The sequence below is a fragment of the Symphodus melops genome (assembly GCF_947650265.1).
Source record: "Symphodus melops genome assembly, chromosome: 5".
Lineage (NCBI taxonomy): Eukaryota > Metazoa > Chordata > Actinopteri > Labriformes > Labridae > Symphodus > Symphodus melops.
In genome coordinates this window covers 4,498,936-4,523,412 of record NC_136695.1, presented here as the reverse complement: position 1 = coordinate 4,523,412, position 24,477 = coordinate 4,498,936, and the positions used below count along the sequence as shown (strand labels likewise).

At 41.5% G+C, this 24,477-nt stretch overlaps 1 long non-coding RNA gene across 1 annotated transcript in view; it reads right to left on the bottom strand.

Annotated features, from left to right (window-relative positions):
• Positions 1–466: 466 nt before the first annotated feature.
• Positions 467–24,477, bottom strand: part of LOC306824603 — a 32,504-nt gene continuing 8,493 nt past the window's right edge. The window contains exons 2-3 of the long non-coding RNA XR_013779160.1: positions 14,744–14,790; positions 467–2,476 (exon numbers count right to left, since the gene is read on the bottom strand). This is a non-coding gene — a long non-coding RNA (uncharacterized lncRNA). The remainder of the gene's footprint in view (positions 2,477–14,743; positions 14,791–24,477) is intronic.

Below are 24,477 nucleotides of genomic sequence, written 5' to 3'. Positions count from 1 at the left end.
TTATTAAAAGTTATTATTTGAACGCTCTCGTCGTCCTTTAACGTCTGTACGGACGCTACAGTATTTGCGGATGTTACCGGTAGCCTACGTCTGTGTAAATAGCTCTTGTTATAGCGTGGACACCTGCGGCTTATAATCAAGTGCGGCTTATATATGTACAAATACATTTATTTACTTATTTTTAGCCGGTGCGGCTTATATCCAGGTGCGCTCAATAGTACGGAATTTACGGTACATGCAATTTTGTCCCTTAAAGGTCCCATATTCTGCTTTTTCAGGTTTTAGAGGCTGTTTAGTGTGTTTTCTAGAAGTCTTGTGCATGTTGAGGCACATCTATTTGCAAAAATTCAAAGTCCGCTGAAAAGCAGCTTCTCCTACGTCCTCCTGTTAGCATTAGCAATAGCTGCATGAAACACTCGGTCCTTAGCCCCCCTCACTGAAAATGTGTTTGTGATATCATATACCTGTGATGTCACTGATCCACGCCCATTGGTTCGATGTAGCAAGCACACGCTCTCCTCAGACTGACTGTAACCTTCCCAATATGCTAAAGGGGGCGGGACATATCAGAGAACACAGACGAATGACTGACCAATTACGAGAGAGCAGACCGGCCGACCAATCAGATCCGACTTGGCACACGTGGGGACCCTTTTTTAAAAAATTTTGTTTTCTCTTTGAGGGGGATTCTGAGTGCTAGAAACATGCAGATGAGAGAGCCTGCATGGAGCGACAATACATAAACAGACAACTCTTTCAAACATTAGCGATTGTGAATGTACACACATAAACACAAACGCAGACACACAAATTAGATAAGATGAACCCCAAAAAGTGCATAACATTTAAGGCGCACCATTAGCTTCCTCTGTGTCTCCCTGTGGTCAAAGTGAAGGAAAAGAACAATACCTCCGCATCTTTGAATGTCTCAATTCACTTTATAAAACTCTCCGACCGCTCGGCTGACAAGACTTAAGTCATATCCTCTTTATGACGTTACACATCTCACCTATTTTGTCATTCCTTTGAGCTGTTTTTATTTAGTTTAGAATCTGTAACAAGTTCCTTTTCCCTAATTAAGTCAAAGTCTTAACCTCTGATATATACAGCAAGTAAAGAATTCTCAGCCAAAGACGGTACAGTACTGTTTTTAAAAAAAAGCAAATTATTGAATTATAAACATGAGATTAATGGCGATTAACTTATGACATTTAGTGATTAATCACGATGACAAATTGTTCGTTTGACAGCCCTCCTGTGTATGTGTAAATAAGATTTTTACAGACATGTCAGAAAACAAGCAAGGAAAGGCATTAGTATTTGTTTAGCAGATTAATAGTTTGGATTGATAACACTCAGTACAGTTTGTTTTAAAAAGCTCAGACACAAGGTGCATTTGTTACAAATAATGAACTCACAGTTTAAGTATAATAACCATACATTGTAGAGTCTTACCATTTAAAGCAATGGTATGCACGTTAAGAGAAGGAACATTTTTAGACTCAGCTCTCGTCTCATAGTTTATCTTATTTAAGTAAGCTACTTGGTTTTTTTTTTAGCCTTGTTTTTTTCTTTTGCACCAATACACTGAGACAAATTCTTTGTATGTGTAAATTTACTTGGCAATAAGAAATGATTCAGATTCTGAAATCTTCTCGGCCAGGAGGACAGCCCCAGATGTTCTGCATGTATTCGATCTTTCATCGTGAGCTTGTCAGCAATGTTTTAGGGCAGTAAGCCCCTGTAAGACTTATAACCATGGAGAGATGTTTTCTCGGACCGACACATAGACTTTGTAATGTGATCATATTTTTAATCCAACAGTAGTAAGAGATGATTTCCTTTATTCCAATTACACTTTCCACTTAAGAATACATGCGATGTTCACGTCCTTTAAATATTTCATTTCCACAGTGTTAGAGAGACATGTCTGTTATCTTGTAAGGTGCGAGTTGTTTCCCAGCAGGCAGTGGTGAGGAGGAACCCTGGTGTTGTGAAGAAGCCGTGTCTGACACTTTATCGGCCTGATTCACAACACCAGCTGACCCTCCCCACCCTCCCTCACACTCACACAGGCTCAGTGCTGCGGTCGAGTTCAGAGGCAGTGTGAGGTCAGGAGTTCATCCTCATGGAGTCAGAGACACAAAACAAGAGGCTGGCAAGACGCCACCCCACGATAACAGTTTGCTAAGGACACAAAAGAGCCATGTGAAACATAGATTTAGACCGTCAATCTGCCACACTATTAAAACAGAGACAATACTTACCTCTGCACGATGTTACTTATTACATTATTATAGTAAAGGTGTTTAAAAATAATAGATATTGACATTAAAGAAAGGCTGAACAGGGGTGAGAGAAGCCTGTGTGCAGTACACACGGTCTCCATTAGGGGGCAGTCTCAATACAGTCCTGCATCCGCTGCTTTCTCAATTGGAGGTCGCTGATCTGATGATGCCACTCATCTTGACCCCACCTGCAGAAAAAAAAACAAGAAAAACCCCCACGAAAATACAATGAGTAATTTAACCCTTTGATGCTGGATGAGTTGTGAAATAACACCCTGTTGGCAACACAAAGAAAATCAAGACATCTAGCAATTCATCTCCTCTGTCACTGGCATGAAGGTCTTTGTTACAAAAATGCACTCAAGCTTTATTTCAGAGAAGGCCGTGTGCCACGAGGAGAAATTTAGACAAATAAACAATCGACTGTGTGTTTAAACATGGCAGGGTTGTCTTTGCTGCTGTCACAATGTTAGTGACGATCATTTCGACTAATCAACGAACTGCAGTGTTTAGCTCCAGCTGTTGGCTCGATTTTCTTTGCACCCGAACGGAAGGGTCCCGAAAAGTAAGACGGCAGGGGTCGGTAATTTGGGAGTCTTTCCCGGCTTTAGTCAATGGAAACGCTGCAAAATGCGTGCCGAACCGAGACGAACCGAACTGAACCGCTCGGTGGAAACAGGGCTATATTGAACCAGGCCCATAGACTTGAAGTTTTGGGCAGATTTAGGAAGTTATTTTCTAAAAACAATGAATAGATGTAAATATTAAATAGACTTGAAGACAAATCTTTGCAGTTCTTGTTCTTGTGGTTGGTAATGTTAAACGTCTGTGTACTGTGGAGGCCACCCGTGAAGTGAATGTAATGTTTGAAGATGAGGGTCTAAAGACAGCAGGGTTTCAGCCCCTGCATGGCCTCTTAGATCACATGAAACACAGACACTATTACCCCACACACACTGAGTGATTATCATCAGCCAGCCGCTGACAAAACCTCAGTGTGACGGCTGCTTATTGAAACACAAGACCGTCCTCAGATGTAACAGTGCTCTATTTGGTTTGTCTATTTATAAAGTGCTTTGGTATTGAGGACAGGGCCGTGATGGAGCTCAGAATAACCCTGGTTTCTCAGCAGCGAGTCTTAATCCACCTTGAAGCAGCCGGCTGTGTGTTAAAACAATCACCATGACACGATTAAGGAGGTTTACTGTAAAATCATCTTGTTTGTCTTTGCAGTAACATCAGAGTTATTCTGAAATATATTGTGTTTACTTCCCTGACAGGTCGGTTCACTAAAGACAAGTCATGAATTCAGAATCTTCCTCAGGTAAACAGCTAGGTAACAGACTAGGTAATTATCTTTAATTATTATAAGTTATTATTATTATTTACTTCCTGTCTCTCTACAACTGTGCAAAAAGGCCAAACATTAATTCTAATACATTCAGAAGTAATACATACATTAATAAATGTGCAGTCTTGTATTCTCAAGCTCCTGTGAAGAACTCTTGATTTCTTTTGAATTGTGTCACCCCTCATCCTTCCTGATTTGTTCCTGTACATTTGTAAGTCATGTTTTTGTTGTCTCACTTATTGTGTGACAAAGGCGCTGTCTCCGTCCCGTCTGAACAACCATCCTGTGGTGTTGGTTACGAACAGTAAAAATTACAACATAGAACAAAAAAAAAAAGGTTATAGTCTCTGTCATCTATAGTTTGTTTTTGCATTTCATGAAGAGGCATCCCATAACTCCTTACACTATGAATGCAGGGTGAGGGGAAACTAAGGTAGCATTACAGAATAAAATAAAATAAAAAAATGTTGTTCCATATCCTTTTTCAAATATGCACTCCTGAATTTTTCAAGAAAATTTAAGGCAGGATGCTCCTGAATTCCTTGTTCACTCACACACCTCACTGTGAGGAAGAAGAGAGAGAGTCTGCAGTGTTATGCTATAATGAGAATATTTTTCTTCATACCAATGCCAGCTGTAGCTCAGCACACTTAAAACATCAACAAAAACTGAGGAACATACTGGCGAACAAAAAGCACTTGCACAGATTGCACTGTGCATACAGTTCATGGTCATGTACTGCGTGCGCGATAAACAGTAAATGTCACCAACCTCTCTCGCATTGAATTGTTTTGTGTGAAAGCAGTATTTTCTGCTCAGCTCTTCCACACTTTATTCAAAATGTTTCACTCGGGTGAGGTTAAATTAGGGTGCTGGCAGGAAAAATGGTGAAGTATCCTTTAATTGAAACTTAAAGCTGCAATTATTAGGCCTTATTCACCAAAAGATCAACTCCTTCAGAGTCAGGCGCTGTGCGTGTACGGAGGCCGTGGTCCTCCAAGCATGCAGTCCTAGTTCCAATCCGACCTGCGGCTCCTTTCCAGCATATCATTACCCACTCTCTCTCTCTCTCTCTCTTTTAGATATCTGACTCTATCCACCGTCCTGTCTCTGCAATAATTGCCCAACAATAAATCTGTAAAAAACACTCCTTGCCAGACTTGTGTATAAAAATCGTCTTTGAGATTTTAATTTGGGCGTTCCAGACGTCCGTCTGTCTCCTCAATCCTCTGTGACCTCTATGAGTTCAACAGTGTAAGTTTAAACTCTAAAGCTTCACAGTTGCCGACTACGAGTAATGAAGTCCCCCCCCTCCGCTGTTTGAGATTGCTGCTCTGTAGGTGAGTTAGTTTACTGTACCATGCTGCTCCGCTGAACCAGCGTTCACAATGTTCCCCAGCTTTGATGTGAAATAGGGTTTTAAGAGAAGCCTTCGACTGCTCCATTAATCATCAGTATGTCCTTCCATCTGACCGTTCCTGGGAGGGTCGGGCCTCTGCTAATTCCTCCACATGCTGCCGCGTCACACTCAACATAATAGCCGCGCAACACTCTTCTCCTAATCCCTTTTTTATCAGGTCGTTTGGCCTTTCTGCTCAATCTAATTGCCACAAAGCCCACATGAGGGCTTTTGTGCCAAAAGAAAGTTCTTTAACGGTTTCAATTGTACGCATGGGCCGGCCCAGCGGAACCTCTTTGCAGAACGCCAGTGTCCTTCAGACAAAGACTGTCACTGTGCATAACGGATAGAAACACTTCAGCGAGGACGGAGAACTAAAGCAGCAAAATGTGAGGAAAAAAGAAAACCCCTCCAGCAGCCCACCTCACAATTTACCTCATTTCAGAGCCAAGGGTTTGGGAGTTTTTACTCTGGGAAAGAGCACAAAGATTTAAGTAAGAATCAAAACTAGCCTGAGGGATTATTCACTGGAGTAGGCGGTGTGTTTGTGTGAGTGTGCTGTTGTACGAGTGTGTATTACAGAGTAGAAAAAGAGAGAGAGGCTGACTTAAAGTGAGTTATGTGAAGTCATGTATCAGTTTTAGGAAGGGTGAAAGCAGTCCAGGGTTTAAGCTAGAAGGTTTTTTTTTTTCCTGCAGCTTTCATTGATTTTCAGTGTGTTTGATGCTGCAACAACTCAGACGGGTTTGTCTTCAGCTGCTCACATGAAATCTGCAAACACTTGCAAACTGTGTATTTACAGAAAAACATGTATTTAAAATTTTCATGCCTGTCTGTATAGGTTCTTTAAAAATATGACTGAATGCATTCGCCATCTTTAAGGCCTTAGCCTCGCCTGACTGCCTGCTTACCTGCCTCACACAGTCGAGCCATCCTAAAATATCTGGCCACTTTTGCTCCTGAGCTGCAGGGATTTTACGATTTTCTTCCTGGTCTACAAATCTCTCAGAAACCTGACAACGATGTGAACCATGTGAGTCAGATAGGATGTCTTTGCTCACCTGCGTGAGATTGTCCATGCCACACACACACACACACACACACACACACACACACACACACACGTCTGTAGCAGCACGAGCATGTATTCCTCTGCAAAACTCTTTATGATTACGAGATAACAAAATGCTAACAGTGTTTTTTCTTCTAATATTACCAGCAGTTATTATTGGGAAAGTCAAGAATGCAATAAATATTGATATTCCTGTAGACTGAGAGCACTAATGTCACTACTATTACTCATACTGCTAGCAGGATTGCATGCTTCACATTGTAAGAGGAGCTGGTTCTGGCTGCAGAGAAAGTGCATGTTAGTCAGTTTGAATGTTTATTCCAGTAGGGAGACAACAGACTCTGTTTTGTGATTTATATTCTGGATTCTATGGTCCCTAAAAGTAACAGGAATGTTCACCTGGACACCGTGACTGATAAAGGTGGTGACATTAACTTAGCTGTGTGCTTATTGGGGTGTTTTTATGAGCACAAACACAACAATGTTTTGTTTTACTTTCAATATATTTGGAAGAGCAAATCATCAAAGTCTCTAAAAACAAAACTTAGCTTGGCGTCTCCTCGTTCTTTGAGCGCATTCGACTGAAGGTATTTCAGGATGTGGAGTCATTGGGCCTTCATGTATTGCTGCAAAAGATTTAAAGATTCACTCGACCACTGCCTAACTGCTGTCATGTCTCAGGGCTAGTTTTAGCCCGAGTCCAGACTAAAACAAAGGCTACAACATTTCATTGTCAAAGTATAGCTGTGATCTTCAAGTTCCAATTGAAGTCTCAAACTTCTTCAGAGACTGGACCTGGAGACCACACGTTGGGTGGTCAAATGTCTCACTCTATTAGTCCCTCCGAAGGACTTCTTCTTTTTTTTTTTTCATAGAGATTGTCTGTGATTTATGGCCTCATTATTTTTCCTTTAAACTCAATGCAGTCCATCGTCGGATCCACGTGTTTTGAAAAACAAGGTATTATCAGTCTCTCTGTCCTAATTGGGGTCCGAGGTACTTTCAAGTAGAGCTTTCATCTTGTGCACTTGATGCTCATCCTTTCAGAGCTGGGACTCTACAGGCCTCTCACAGGTCTGTAATGTGCAGTCGACACAGTTTTCACTCTGTACTTTAATGTGAAGTTTAAGACACAGAGTTTACTGAGTAACATGATTTTCAGGTATTGATTGTAATATAGATATGCACGTCTACAGGGAACACGTCGACAGGAAAAGACACTTCACCACCTTTAAATGATTTTTCACTCGTGGAAGCTTTGAGCTCTGAGGCTGCAGACTGCGGGTAGGAAAAAATAAACGTACAAAAAAATAAATAAATCAGTGTCGCTGGCTCAGTTGTTTTTCGACAGGCTTTTGACTTCATGGCCAGCAGCCAGATGCTTAGTGGCAGCGCTGCAGCTTGGCCCCAGCTTCTGTCAGTGCAGCCAAAAACCAGGCCATGCCACACCCAGTTAACACAGCTCTCCCTCGGGTCCCCATCCCCCCTCCGCCTCCCCCCCTCCCCCCCCCCTCTCTCTGCTGTTGAAGCCGTCCATCCTTCACGCTGCTTTCAGACAGCTGTGCTTACAGTGCACTACACACAGAGGGTGGGAACGAAAGAGACAGCAGAAAAATAGAGTCCGCCTTCAGTCGGGTAAAAGCAAGCTTTTTGTTTCCTAATGGAGTCTGGTCTATTTTATTTAGATTACTCATCCAGACGGCGCCTGACGACGGCAATCATTGATTTACCATCGTTCATTTTGTAAGGAGGAGGCGGAAGATGAGGAGATGAAGGTGGATGACACTTCAGAGAAATGAGGAGAGCAACAGGGATGCTGCGTTTGAGTCATTCATTAGGTCACATTCTTCTTCATGAATATAAATTAAATGTATGCCTAAATAGAACCACAAGTCTTTTATCGCTCGTGCAGATGTTTGGAAGTTTTATTTTCATTCCTGACTCACATGCGGCTCATTCTCAAACTCCGACAAACTAAATCAGACGAGGCGTATAGTCAGAATTGAAACTATTTCACAGCTGCTATGTGAAAAATGAAATTTAAAAAGCAGTAAAAAGGTTTACAAACAGGCTCGCTCAGCCTTGGCCTGAGACTGACAGTGAGGGATATGGGCTGCTCAGCGATCGGCGGACAGCCAGATTGAGTGAGGGATTTTCAGCCCCAGAATAAACTGGAGTCTTATCGTAGGAGGAGCAGCTGGCTGCTGAGCAGGACAGGTGACAAAAGACGATGCTGACAGCAGCCCGGCCTGCCAATCCAACTTCTCTGTGGATTCTCAGAGCAAAGAGCTGCATGGAGATGTGCAGTTAAAGAAGCGGTCGGCATAAAGTCACAGCTGTATGCTGATTTATTGCATTTTTTTTAATACTTTAAAATACTAAATCTAAGTACCTGACAGGTATTTGTGTTTATTTGTTCGTATCCCCGTTAGCCATATCCAGAGAGCAATTATTCCGGAAATCCATATTAAAAAAAACTTAAAAATAATTCACATGAATAAGATCTTTGCAAAAAGAATAATAATTTGGAAAAAAACGTTTGCACAAATTTCCGACCAAAGTCAGCGTAATATTAAAATACAAAAAGCATCAATTCTTGGTTGGCATGAATTCATCAAATACATCTTCTTGATACCTAAAAGTCCACATGGAGCTCAGCGTGAGTCCAAGCAGGAAGGTTATATTCTCTCACACATTCATTCACATTTCTTCCTTCAAATCATCGTCTCCCTCTCTTCCACTTCCACCATCTGGTGATCAGCTGATTTACTCTTCAAGTAATAAACCAATCAGATTCTGCCACAAATTCTCTCAACCACTGTTTTTTTTTCCGGCCTTCATTTTAAAAACCGTCAATAAAAGAGAATAAAAAGATCAAATAAAGTGGAGCTAACATTATCTCCAGGTCCATCAGACAGTCACAGAGCAGCAGGAAGGATTAATGAAACTTCAAGCGAATAAACCCGACTGGATGAAGTATTCCATGTTGCTTTTCTTATTTTATTTTGCTCCCTGTAGTTTTCTGAGAGTTTGTTATAGATCTCAGATTCCTCATCTAAGACGGCAACTTTAGTGCTTAATTAGTTCATGAAATCTCGCAGAGTGTGGCAGCCCTGAAGCAGCGTCCCCCAGGCAGACCAACAACAGTCTGCTCATTAGAAGAAGCCACTGGTCTGTGTCTGTCGCTCTGCATGGCTGCTATCACAGTCTCTGAGGCTCCGAGCAGGCTGCATGCGCACTGAACAACTGTACATTTACGCACACACCAAACTTTGCCTCAAGGAGGGTATTTAGATGTTTTATTTATTACTTTAGATAAGTGCCATTAAAAGACACAAACCAACACCTTTCCTATACAATAAGGTAGTGGTTCCAAAAATCACAAGCCTCCAACACTGGTCACTGTAGATTAGTGTGTGTGGCTCTGCGCTACGTAACATGACTGTAACCACCTCCAGGAACAGTGGGGGTCCAAAGTCTCTGCTGGCACCCTTATTTTTATTTTTTTAAATTTATTTAATTAATTAATTTATTTTTTGGAGGGGAGGGGGGGTGACCACCTGAAAAGTTTGGGATCCCCTGCAAAAAGGTGTGTGTGTGTGTGTGTGTGTGTGTGTGTGTAGCCAATGATCTTCCTGTTGTTCACCTCTGTCAGTATCAGTATGAATTTCAGCCTGTTTCATAACCAGTGAAGAACTCCTTTAAGATGTTGGTGTTTTGAAAATTGCGTAAGGTACACTTTTTTACAAAATGTTTATACATTAACTTATCTTACCTTCATTTATACAGATTCACACAAAAACCATATTAAGCTAGCTTTCATCTGACTACATTTACTGCAGAATCTTGAAAGTCGTAAGCTTGGAAAACAGCAGCCTGTCGTATTATGAACCAGTCACTGAACAAGTATCATTCAAGTATGAATAAATGCATGAACTGGCCATTATTTGATTTATTTGATCCATTGTGTTGTGCATTTCATAAACTAGGCTGCAAAAACGTGAACTATATTCATGACTTCAGAAGAAACCAATGAGCTAAGAGCCTCAGACAGTACTCAGAGACGGACTCACTGCACTCGGTTGTAAAGCACTTTGAACTACAATTGAATTCTGTCTGAAAGAGATGGGGCAAAAAATAAAGCTTGATTGATAATGTTTTTGATCCCTAATCCACTTTTGTGTAATAAAATAAATAATAAAAAATGTTCTTGTCCCGTGTTTCCTCTCACATCATTTGGCTCATTTTTAAGCAAAGCATCTAAACTGCGACTGCCAACAAATCAGAGGCACAGCATAACGCATGTCGCCAAATGACAATACGAGGCCATCGAATCCCTGATAGCTACATGACGGCGGAGCTGCTGTGTTGCAGCTGCAGGAGCGAGAGAGAGAGAGAGGTGGTGACTCTACGTTGGTTTGCTTTTTTAGACTGGATGTTTGGCAGGCGTGGCGCTCTGCAGCACCACTGAACCAGCTGGCATCCACACACACACACACACACACACACACACACACACACACACAGAGAGAGAGAGAGAGATGCGACTAGCAAGACGGATGAAGGGTTCGGGAAGATTGAGCCAATTTGAATTTGAAGGGAGAATAGAGAGGAAGACTATCAACATTGCACACACACATAAAGTTTAACTTGTATATTATCAAGCCATGACTGACAGCTCTGAAATAATCTCTCCTGCCTTCATAGGCGATGCTACAGATTTCTCGTGTGCGTACGAGCAACCAACTAAGTCGTCATCCGCAGAGCCAGTGGTGCCAAATTACCTCAGCCTATTAAATTATTATTTCTGCTAATTAGCTCGCCGTGAACTCTGAGGCTCTACGTCCCCTAAATGTGTATCTCTTTTATAATCCTTTGCGCAGAATAATTTAAATCGGAGGTAGCTACCTGAAGGCTGTGCCGTGACTGGAGTCATTTCCAGGCCACATTAAATGATAGCATCTGTAATAAGAGTGAAATATAGCTTAGCTGATGGAGCCAGGTGAAGGAGAACGCTCTTGTTATATTAATCCTAATGTGACAATGATGGAAGAAAAATGAAGTCAGAGGTGATTTAGTGATTAATCCCACAAGGAGCGTCGTGTGTGTGTAAATTGCATAACTCCAATTATATTGATGCATTTATGTAATTACATCATTTGTGAAATACTTCAAAATGGTTACATGAAAATTGAATACAGTGACTGGTGGCTATGAGCAGGTGCAGGAATAGAGGAAGGATTATCAGATTGAATGAAACCCAGAACTCCAAACTAATTAAAACATCCTCAGACACAAGAGCTTTATCTCTAAGTGTTTTTAAACAAGCTTGTTGTTGGGTTTTTAGGGCATATTCTGCCAATGAAGGGAGAACTTTTAGAGGTATGAGTGAAAGCGCAGGATTATTAGCACACAAAGAAACAAGGTTAGCATGGCGTTCATTGAGAGCTTGAGAGCAGTGTGGCTGACAGTTTCTTATTGCCTCTTCTTAACTGAGTAGGATGTCTGCCAAGCTCCCGACGGACTCTGTGTGTGTGTGTATGTGTGTGTGTGTGTATGTGATGTAAGAGAGAGTGGGAAGGAGAACAGTTCCAGTAGGCTGGACTGGTCGATTGGACTGCAGCCTCTGTGCGGCCTGACACACTTACAGACTCTGCAAGTCAGCTGGCCGGGAAATTAAATTTCATAGTCTGGGCGAGGACTAAGGAAAAGCTGCTGTTTTGGTAGATGACAGTCCTTGTAAACAGGACGTAAGAGGTGAAATCAGACTTCAGGTTTGCTTTGTTAAAGTGTCATTTTTCGTTGAAAGGATTTATTACTTGCAGAAAGCCTGTTATGTGTCTGCCAATTACAGCCACCAAATGCTCAGAATGAATTACAGTCAATGAAATAATCAGTTCTTTGTATTCTAATAAAATGTGAAAAAATCTGTAAAAAGTTCTATTGAATGTTTCTGTGAAACATTTGTTTTAAATAACATACATTTCCTGTTGGCTAGGATATACATATATATATATATATATATATATATACATATATATATATATATATATATATATATATATATATATATATATATATATATATATATATAAACACACACACTGTAGGGTTGTGTAATTGTCGTGGTGGAACGTCATCTTCTACGAGATGTGCCATTGAGGTTTAGATGTTCTCACTCCCGTCTGCACCAAAAGGTGGACTGGCACTGAAAGCTCCATGGCAACGTGTCGCCTGATGTGGACAAACGGGGCGGCTGTGTCTCAGTGGGTTGAGTCATCGTCTCTCAACCGGAAGGTCGGGGATTCGATCCCCAGCTCCTGCGAGCAACATGTCCGATGTGTCCTTGGGCAAGACACTTAACCCTGAATTGCTCCCCCTGCTCTGTCAGGGTGTATGCAGTTCGCTGCTCCTGTGGCCGGACGCTTGGTGCGCAATTGCCCCACGGGGACAAATAGAGTTTAAAAAAAAAAGTAAGAAAGCCAGGTTGGTCAATATGTAGCGACAGCAGCCAGGCTGGTTTAACGTGTCTTTGTCTCCGATCACAACAAATGAGAGAAACGTCGGCAGGAAATCGACCTCCAGACTCCAGGTCATATCTGTTGTGATTGAGCTCCTCTGATATCAACTTTTGTCTGTCGTGTATCTGAAGCATGTTTAATATTTAATGTAGTTACAGCTTTTTGGCAACATGTTTTTTAACTCACCATTGTTCAGAACTTTCAGTCTTTTTTGATGAATTAATCCAAAAAGTGCTTCGTTTGCCTTAGGTCACTATTTAATAAAACATCTACCGCAGACAAAATTTCCCACACTTCTCCTCGACTCCTCCAAAGGTCGCTTGTTAGTTTTACTTACTGACAACAAAGAGCCAACTCAAAATAACAGAGTGACCATTAAATGGCTTTCATGCTGTGTTTGGGCTGAGTCATATGAGTTTCCAGGACACGGAGTCACCCAACTGCTTCCTGATTCTGTGGACCACGAGGCCTCGTAATTATCAGTCGGAAACCGGCTCTGACTGAACAAACAGGCGGCTTTACACTGAGAATAAACAGGGAGAGGAGCCGAGAGCGACTTTGACCTGATTGGAAAAAAAGAAATCTGATGGGAAAGCAAACAGTCTTAAAATAAAAGTGGGTTTTACAGAGTATATAAAAAGAGTTGTTGAGGTGTGTTGTCAGACCTGTCTCTGAAGGGAGCTTTTACTTTCTGCAATACTGAGCCCCCTCATTTAAACTGAATGATTTTAAATCCTTGTTTTTACACACTTGGATCACATTTTAACTAAAGCTTCTTTTTTCTTTATTATTCTTAACCTTTTCTCTTATCTTACTGTGTTTTTCATGCAGAGCTGGTGCTACATGGTTAATGTGAAAGAAGTTGTTTGTGGGTTTATGTGCTTTGTTTACATGTGGGTCATTTGTTTCTATTGTTCTTATGCACTGACTCTACTTCAGTAAAGTCAATACATGAGTCAATGAAACTGTAGAGGCAACTTTATTTGTGCAGCACTGGACACAAAAAGAAAGAGAAAGATAATGTCACGTCACTCCACGTAGCTTAAAATATGGTAACAGTTTGTGAAAAATGCCTTTGGATGAATCTGCTGTGACACGGCAGCTTTTTGTGCACCGCTGAAGACGAAGAGAAAAAACTGCCTGAATGGAACAAGGAAGTGTGTGAAAATGTGAGGTCAGGTAAGGTCGTGTCACGTACAACACAAAGTAACATCACTGCACAGAAAGTAAATCTACATAAAGTAATAATGCAATGCTAAGTATCGCAACAGTTTGTAAATATGTTTTTCAGTGGTGGATTTCTATTGTCTTAGTATATCGACTGTACAGTGGTGACAGCCTCAGGTGCAGACAGGTTTCCATGGAGTACAGCCACTTATAAACCTCTGATTCACACCATTGGTTGATTGACAGTATTCAGGATTATGCTGCCATTTTAAGGAAGGTGAATGGATGACCCTCTCTACTATATGTCTAATTGGCTATAGCGTGCGCTAACTAAATATACATGAGGAGTCCTATGTGTAATAGAGGTCGTTAACCTTGGACGGGTCAATCAAACAAAAACACATTTTGTCGAGCATACACACTTCTTAGGGCAACACTACACTACTGAGTTTATCCGTATGGTAACATGACGTAATGTTACTTTTCACAACAAAATGTAAAGTATTGTAACCTAAAATATCCGTAACTATGGTAACAAATGGTTGAACAAATGAATAATGTTGATCCTTGCTCAGATTGTACTTGTGAGTTTGGAATATTTAATGATTAAATGTTAATATATTTGTCAGTTCCACTGTTCAGTGCAGTTTAAAAAAAAAAAAAAGGTCATTCTCATTCATCATGTGGATAGAAAGATAGATAAATAGATACTTTATTGATACAGAGAGAAATTAAAAAAAAGAAAAAGTGACCTAAAATAATTGGCCTACTATCCCAGTAAAGGCTTCACTTCTTAATACAATTTGGAAACTGGGGAACAAACACAATTTAATCCGATCAAATCAGTGCAATCAAATGTAAACGAAGCCGACCTTTATCTCCACACTGTTGGAGTAAACAGGCAGCAGAAAGGCAGTGAAGAGTTTCATTTGCAGTCACTCTTACCTCTCAGCTGATTCCAGGCTGCAGGTAGATAACGGCTGACGGACGGCCTGCAGGAAGAAAGCAAATGTCAATGTAATTTTTTTTTTTCCCCTTTAAGAATAATAATGGAGGTTCAGTGGTGTGTGTATCACAGGATGGACAGTGACCCCTCACACACACACACACACACACACACACACAAACGTAAACACACACAAATGTGGCTTTTTAAAATTCAGTGCAATGAATCAAGCATTGCTAGCTGTGTTTGTGTTTTTGCAATTGTGGAAGCTTGGGGTTGTTTGTACATTTATTTCCTCTGTGTGTGTGTGTGTGTGTGTGTGTGTGTGTGTGTGTGTGTGTGCGTGTGTGTGTGTGTGTGTGTGTGTTTGTGAGAGTTGTCCATAGCCCATCTGCGCCTCCCTATCGACTTTGTCTCTCTCCCAGGCGGCATGGCTGTGATGAGGCCCACTCTGCGTCGGTAATAAGCTCATTAATCATGCAACCATACGGCTCGCAGCTCGCCGTCTACATCCCCAGCTATGATTATCAACATTGATTGGCTCAGAGGAGAAAGCGGCTGCTGCCTCTGGACCAATGGTGGCAGAGGTTGTTGGGGTGTAACAGCGTGACAAGCGGATGATTATCGATTTTAGCGTAAAGGAGACTAAATGGAATCTGAAAGTTGTGTCGGAGTGATGAGACAGAGAGAGGGAGTCAGAGGAGATAAATACACACCGGATGGACTCAATGTTGTTCTTATTCAGATTATTAAACCGAGATAGCCTCGAATATCAATACACAATGCTAACCGTCAAAGGTGATGTAGTACATCTGCACTGTGGGGTTTAAAGTATAAATGCACGAGCAGGAGCTCATGCATTTATACCATGCAGAAGGTCGAGGGTTTGATCCCCAGCCCCAACATGTCCAATGTGTCCTTGGGCAAAACACTTCACCCCAAATTTCTCTGCTTGCTGCGTCAGGGCGTATGAATGTGTATGAACAGGATTAGTTACCTCTGATGGTCAACATACAGAGCAACCACTGTGTGAACCTGCGGTGTAAAAGAATTTAGTGGAATAAATAAAACATGAGCATAATTACACCTTTAAAGTTTGGCGGACTGTCTGTCCTTATATAAAATGTGTATATTTATGTATTTATGTACATCACCTTAAATGTGTGCATGCACCACCTCTAAAAAGAACGATAAATCATTCAAGTTACAGAAACTAGAAACCTAAAAAAAACAAAAGGTGCACAGTTGTAAGAAATATTTTCACTCAGACTTTCTTGATTTCTTTTTCTCTGCGTTCTCTTTTTTGGACCCACATTTATTTCATATGTGTAAAGCATGTCTTTATATTGATGATAAAATGTACTTCTTATTGCTTATTATTATAGTACATTGGCGTCTCCTTGATTACTTTACTTCTCCCCCCAACCCAACACACACACACACACACACACACACACACACACACACACACATCTTATGTCTCTCCTCTCGTATCCTTTGTTATTGATGTCATTTTATATGATTTATTTTATCATTTCTGTTAATGTCATTGTTTTGTATTCCATCAGTCCTCTCTCTCTCTCTCTCTCTCTCTCTCTCTTTCTCTCTCTCTGTAGCTTCTGTTTTTCTTTCTCCTTAGTGGCACTATTTTTTTTTTTTTTATATGCATTATTCAAAACAGAGAAAAAAATATTCATTTCAACCTAAAAAAATGCCAACCTGAGGGTCAAGGTGGTTCTTCTGTTAAAAAAGGAAACAACGTCGACACCTCCAGTTAAAGAAGTTATATTTACTTTATAATGGTAATGATTTTTATGTGTTTTTTATCCACCAGGGACACATTCAATGAGCACAGCTTCAAATGTAAAATACAAAATAGATGCCATGCAAAGAGTTTCAAGCTGTGGCTCATTTGCATCCCCTGTCCCTGCATGGCTCGGCTTTTAGGATTATACAGCCAGAGCTTCAGACTTAAAGAAATACAGAAACAGTGATACTATATAAATACATCTCTGAGTCTCTTCTGCATTGCATTATTGCACGTTCATAGTTCTAAATATGTTCTGTTGGTTTTATTTCCTGATCTGAACATTTTGTGCGGTGTGTCTGTCCTCTGTTCATGTCACATTTTAGAATCAAATTAAAAAGATGTTTAGCCGTCGTTCCAGATGAACAAGCCGTCACTCAGTCATTATTTTAAAGCGCATTGTAACGCCACGATTACATTGTTTTCTGCTGAAATGCAAAATGTCCCCTTACGTCTGCTTATAGGCGGCAATAATTGAAAAAGCGGAAACAAAACAACTTCCACAATAAAACCAGATTATATTTAAATAAAGCAAAGGCTGAATAATTGCTTTTTGAATGCAAAGGATTTGAATATAATAACCTATTACTTCTTCACGGTTTCTATATAGTGTGCTTTAATAGAAAAATATTTACTGAGGTGACTCAGTGACATGAACCGTCCTGCAACCACACATGCACACAGACGCACACTAAAAACGCAGTCACACACGCATACACACACAACACACATTATCTCGCAGTCACACATTCGACATTCACACGCACACACATTTTGATTTTTTTGATGTTTGAAAAACCAAATGAGCACGTACAGAGAAATGAACAGTGTAATATGTCAACAGGTTGTGTTGACTCTCAACAACACATACATGTTTTTAGTTACACCTCTGACACCAACACTGTCTGAACAAACAGAGTTTTGTTTCATTTCACAAATCTGCTTCTCAGCATTGAAAAGGAACATTTTGATTAAAATCAACAGCAACCTTGGATTTGAAAAAAAAACTAAAACAAAAAAACAACAACCCTGTTACATAAAATGGAAAGATCACTGTACTCAAAGTCAGTGTCACCAAACTCAGAACTCTGCCACAGAAACTATGTGCCAACATTGTTATTTTTACATCGACACTCAGGAGCATTTTTAAATGTGGCATAAGATATATATATATATATATATATATATATATATTTATTATTTATAATGTAATTTCTATTTAATGTGGACATAGAAATTACATTGGACAAACCAGATGCATTGACTGAGTTTTTTTTAGCACACCTGCAAGTTTTCTCTGTGAACACCCTAAACACAGTATAATAAAATAGATCCTATCGTTTTAAACAACTCTGAGTGTGGAAGCGTTCCCATTGGGTGTTTGATTTCAACAACACGCTACCCATGTATTCTCCTTTTAATTGTGTTATAGTGGTTTAATCTGTTACTGGCTACAGAAGGTAGGCAACGGTACATTTAAACAGGATCATGCAAAAAAATATATATCCACAGGTCAGATTTCTGTCGTCCCCAGCTGTTGTCGTCAAATTTAAAACACAATGTGTCGCAGTGTTATTAACAGCTCTTCAACATGGTGACATTTGAGTCTGAAACTAAAAAAGAAGAGAATTCATTTTAGTCTGCAAACAACGAGGTTGGCTGTTCGTATCACTATGTCGAGTTTACAAAGAAAAATGAAGTATTTCAATTTCTCACAATAAAATACATACATATATGTAGGGTATATAATGTATCTGCTTCCTTATTTGTCATGTTTAAATCTAAGTGATATGTTTGGAGGTTTTATAGTTGCTAACTAAACAATTTTAGGATTTTATACACTTTATTAATAAACAAGGGAAAATTCTGGTTTACACTCATGGGACTTACAGAGACATGCTTCTTACACATACAGGCATGAATGTCCCACAAGCATAAAAAGGACCTGTGGACATGCATTGCTGGGGCTGTTACACACTGGCTACGTTATCATGTGCACAATTTCTTCAATCTGATTGAAATTATTCCGATTTCACTGTTTACATGCAGGCTAAGTAACATATTTGGATTATGCCGTGCGTGCTCATGCATCAGCTTTTAATCTCATTTAAACCATTGTGACATACACAGACTGGTCCCACCTGTTGTATCTGCTGCAACATCAAAGAGTAATGTCTGTTACCACACCTTTAAACTATGCTTTGTTTGACACCCTGAGAAGCCACTGACTGTTATTAAAATGTTTGGGTTTATCGAGCTTTGCAAGGTTTATATACTTCATCATATTGGTTTGTCTTTCAATGACTGCACAATGATATGTTAAACAAGATAGGTCTAAAGCAGATAGCGCCCTCTGCTGGCTCGAAAAGTATCATATTATACATTTTGTGTCTCATCAACCGTAATCATCCCTTATGTGGGATCCATTTTTTGTTGTATTGTGAAGTATCAAATCATCCCTCTTTTGTATCTCAAATAAACTGCAAATGTGATGTGCTAAAAATGTGGGTGTAATGACCCTTTAATGGTTGTGAAAGTTACCGAAGTAGAGCTTGATATGTAGCACTTCCAAGGGCATTACTTCTCAAAGCATCTTTGCAGAAGTCGAGCTACATGCTCTTATACGCTGTGCTCCAACAATCCCGCACCTCCTCCACCAGAAATGAGGATAAGGAATTAGGGCAGCCTAAAAAAGAGATTGTAATAGAAAGATGAGAACTACGGCTCCGGGGTCTGGTCAAAATTACCTCAGTTCTGCACCTCAAATGCCTCCTCACAGCCCTGGTAAAAGCTCCAGACTGAGGCTGCTCACGACACACACACACACACACACACACACACACACACACACATACACTCACAGAAGGCCTTGAATAGCACTCAGCATTGGCTTTTCACCACAACGCTCAGAACTGACAAGAACATCTGAGTATTGCCTCGCAAACAAAAGCAACCGCTCGATCTGTGCATTATCCCCATTCTCCATCAAAGAAAAGCTGCAACGATAGAACACGATAGCTCATAGGAGATGTACAGGAATCTGAGCAGCTTGATAGCAATCTTTTGAGTTGGTAAAGTGGCAAACAGTCTGTTCGTCTACAAGAACCCCCCCCTCGGTTGCTTGACAAAGCCCTCTGATTTCAAGTTCAGTGGGGATCAAGAGGCATTTCAGACGTTTATGCTGATGTTCTCGAATCAAGTCGTGCACCTGCCTCACCTCCCCTCAACCGTCGAACCTCCGTCCTCACACGAGACCACGCAAGGGTCAAAGACAGAAGACAGAGAGGAGGACTCGCCAAGAGCGCTCACATCAAACTACACACACACACACACACACACACACACACACTACCTCTAATAAACCCCACGAGCGAGCTCTGTCACTCAATTAATGTCTCTTTTTATCTGGTTTTAACATACCTGCCATCCTTAGCTGGAATTAAAGCCCCCCCCTCACCCTCAACATACACGCTCTTTTTTTCTCTCTCTCGCTACGCTAAGTAGCTAAGCAGAGTGTGTGGGATTAAGCACTGTGATAATAACTTCCATATTGAAAAATGCAAGATGTGGCTCCCTCATGTTCACAAAGACTTTCACAAATAGAATTGCTGTACACGTCGTATATATCTCCACACTTAAACCCAGCTGTCTTTTTTTTTTTTTTTTTTTGTATCGTTTCCAGATTTAAATGTGTTGAAATACCTGCATGCTGTTTTTTTTTCTGTTGCAATCTCTTTTGAATTCCATGATGCCAAAGCGGGGCTAATGCCATGAACTGTCTTGTTCCGTGTTTTCCGCAGTGTTTTGCAGTTCAAATGGCGGATTGGAAAGTGCTGACATTCCGGTGGCAGATATTGCTCTCTTGCCCGCCAGCGCCCTAAATCCCCTGTTGCGTGGAGTATGGTGTGAAATCCATTTAGCACAGATTCCTGCAGAAAGCTTGTCATCTCATTGAAAGGTTTCCCCTGAAATATGGAAGAAGAATTTTTTTTTTAAAAGTGTGATATTCTCCTCTTGCCATATTTCTCTCCCTCTTTGTCTCTCAGTCTGGCGCTCTGTGTTTGCTGATGAAAAACAAAGATGGATTTTTTTTGTCACGGTGAGGTTAATCTTTCATAAGAGTCAGGAGACTTTAAACAGCCCTGCTCCCTAAAGAATGGGCTGTTTCACACATGCACTCCTGAAAATGTGTAGAAAGATGTCATGCAGGCTGCTGCTTGAATCGCTGGAGTTACTTGTTCACACACAAACCTCACATGGGGTGACAGGAGCGGGGACTCTCAGGAGGCAGGACATGGCGTTAAAAGATCAAACAAGCTACTTTCACAAATGAACTGCTGAAAATGTTGAGAAGATATCAGGCAGACTGCAGCTGACATGTTATCGAGTTGCTTGTTCACACATGCACCCTATCGGATGAAGGCAAGACATGACGTCGAAAAAACGTTGCAGAAGTGGATGATTTAGAGTCCGCTAGAAAACGCGGACTCTAAAGAATTTTGCCTTTGTGTCATGCAAACTGTAGCTCTCATCAAAAAGAGGGGGGGGGGGGGGGGGGGACATAAGAAAATATAATGAAGGAGTTTTTGATGGTGTGAAAGCACACAGAAATCGCAAAATAGTAACATTGCGACTGATGTAGCCCCTCATTCGCAAATCACAGAATACACTTAGCAGCCACCATCACCTCCTATACTGGGAATTTTCCTGAATATGTCCTGCTGGGTAATCACAAGGCTCCACCCAGACCCAGGAGGTTGGTGAGGGGAATGTCAAGGTAAAGACGGAGTGATAAAATGGGCTGTTTGCTTTCACTCATGCAGCTCATCCCGAAAATATCAGGAAGTGTTCAGGAGTGTTGTGCATCGTTGAATAGGGCTTTAAAGGGGAAAGGCTTGGCTTTGTCAGTTCTCTTATCAAACCTAAGTGGGTGCTGGTGCAGTCACAGCTGGCAATGCATGCTTAAATTTGACCTATAAATGTTTGGATAGAAAAAACCCACACCCTTTGCATCACTCTGAGATTCTGACAGTGCACGTTTTTAACTTATTCTGCACATATCCTTTGGCTTTGTTTCACCTCTGCAAGCTCCAACATGTGCTTAATGCTGCATTTACTCGTCTATACGTTTGTCCCCCCCCCCCCCCCAAACGCTCCAGATCTTGAATACAAAACTGGAGACAAAGAGTAATTGTTGAAAACGGTGCCGTCAGCCTAACGACTCATTTCATGTCTCCACAAGAATCCCAGCGACAGGCGAGTCACATCGCCTCAGGAGGAGCGCTCTCAAAGCGAGCTGATGTGCTCTCTAGAGTCTTTTGTCTGATGAGAAACAAAGGTCTCGCACATCTGCTCTGAACGCGGCGTCATCATCACGAGTCACGTCAATAATTTAACTTCTATTCAGATTCAGATCCTTTTTAAATCAACATGAAGTGCTATCACTAAAAGCATTGTTTGACGGATTTCTCCAGTATCAGTGTGAAGTTGAGTTTAAGCCAATCAGAAGTGGTCCTGATGAGAGTGTGTGTGTGTGTGTGCGTGCTCTTCAATGCCACTTCAGGTTCACATGCCTTTGTGTGCAGCTATATGTCAAACAAAGGGCCGCTACGCCTGCCTGCCTGCCGTCCACACACTCGACTGGGGGGAGGGAGGACAGAAATGTGGTTTCAGTGTGTGTGTGTGTGTGTGTGTGTGTGTGTGTGTTTGGGGGGTGGGATGCTGTCTGCAGGGAGCAACCAGGCGTGTGAAAATCCTCCACACTGACTCTCCTCCTCTTTTTTCTCCCTCATCCTGACTTCTTTGTGTGCTGCCCTCCTCCTTCATTTTCATGTGTTCACCTCATCACCGCAATCCTTTACCTCCTGTCTTCCTCTCTGTCTCACCTTCAAACCCCTCCCCCCCCCTCCTCCTCCTTCTTCCCTCTCTTCCAGCTCCTCCAACCCTGTCATTCAACCCACAGCCAGAAGCTAATATTATCCTGCAAGGAAATTCAAATGGAAAGTTTACCACCCATTACAGCTCCTTTGGTGGGAGACAATCTTTGATATGGAAATTAAATGCTGCCGCTGCTGTGTGAGATGCATGCATATGCACTACATCCGATTCCACATGTGTACTGCTGTGTGTGTGTGTGTGTGTGTGTGTGTGTGTGTGTGTGTAAGCTGAGCGTGGGAAGACAATGAAAAATGGAGGGTGTATCCTCAGGGAACCCGGTCGTAAACCGTTTTGACAAATTGGGAGTGAGGGTGCGTTATCTCTGAGGGTTTGTTGCGTGCCCACAGCCAATACACACACAAATCAAACTGACACATGACAAACGGTAGGAGTGGATGATGGAGTGACGATGAGCCAATAAGCTCTTTAATATATTCAAACCCTCTTAGCCACACTAAGTAACAAAGTGGTCAAAGTAGAGGAAGGTTAGCGGGCGATAACGGCAGGTCAGGCGACCGAAGAAAAAAAAGAGCGTCCAGCTCACCTACACCTCTTACAGAGTCAACACTTTCATAGCTACACAGAAAGAGAGTGCAGAAGAAGAAATCTTCATCTTACAAATTATTACAAATCCCGTCATGATCACTTCAGGAAACAATTAACAGAGAGACAAAGAGAAATGAAACGGCTTACCTTTCATTTCCACAGCCACATGTAAGAGTCTGCTGCTTTTCACACACACACACACACAGTCACACACACACTCACGCGCTCCCACGGACACACGGTGATCACACATGCGCTCCCATGCGCTGATACACACTGTGTGCAAGGAGGGAGAAGCGAGAACCCATCATTGTTCTCACAACCCCTCCCACATGGATGCGTAGCTCTGTCTGGATGGAAACATGTGGGAGTAACACTCACACACACACACACACACCTACACACACACACACACTCTCTCACAGTGTCTGTCTGGCTGAAAAACATGCAGCATCAACAGTCTACCTTGTTGCAGCCTCCCGCTTCTCCAGGAATTCCAGCACACATCCTCCACTCCTATATGCTCCCAGCACACAAAGACTCCCACTCACCGACCGCGCGATCATGTGATGTGTGTGATGCGCGACACATGGATGCATGTGAGAGCATGTGGTGTGTTTCCACTGCCTCTTCCTCCTTTGTGTAGCCTTTCATGTGTATTTGTACGCCACGCTGAAATAATGTCTGACGTGTGCACTGCTTTACACCATTTTTACACCCTCTGCTCCGTGTGTGTAAATTACACCAGCGTGTTTTTTCGCCTTTACAGTAAGGTGAGGGGTTAAACAAATAAGCACCTTTACACCCTCATCCATCGGGAAAGAAACAGCTCTCATGCAGTTCAATGAGTCCTGAGGGGCAGCAGGGCTTCATGTACTGTATTTACCCCCTCTGCATTATTGATGGCTAGTAATGGTGCCATTACTAGACGATAGGAGGCTGCTGGATATTTGAACACGGAGCTGACGAGGACATGTGAGGAATTAAAGTCTGCTGGGTCACACTTTGACTTCTTTGAGTTCTGCTCTTTAAAAAGAAAGACACGTTTTTTCTTTTTTCACGGATCAGTTCGAGACGATACGACCTCACATGATCCCATCCCATAATATAATCAGATCTATATATTCTTTGTTATTTCTACATATGCAGATACCCTTGATTCTAATTATTCTTAGTTTCTGCCTGAGTAACACGTATGTTCCTTTATGTAAAGGGACTAAATGGCTTGTAAAGCCTTTTTCTAGTTTTCGGACTATTAAAGTGCGTTACCTCTGCAGGTCACACACAGGCTGCTGTGTCAAGTGACCATCGGAAGTAACTCATCCTATTTGTACACATTCATACGATGCTGGCAAAGGAGGGGAGCAACTTGAGGTTCAGTATTGCCCAAAGACTGCAGGAGCTGCAGATGGAAACCTCGAAACCCTCCCGTTGAGAAACGAC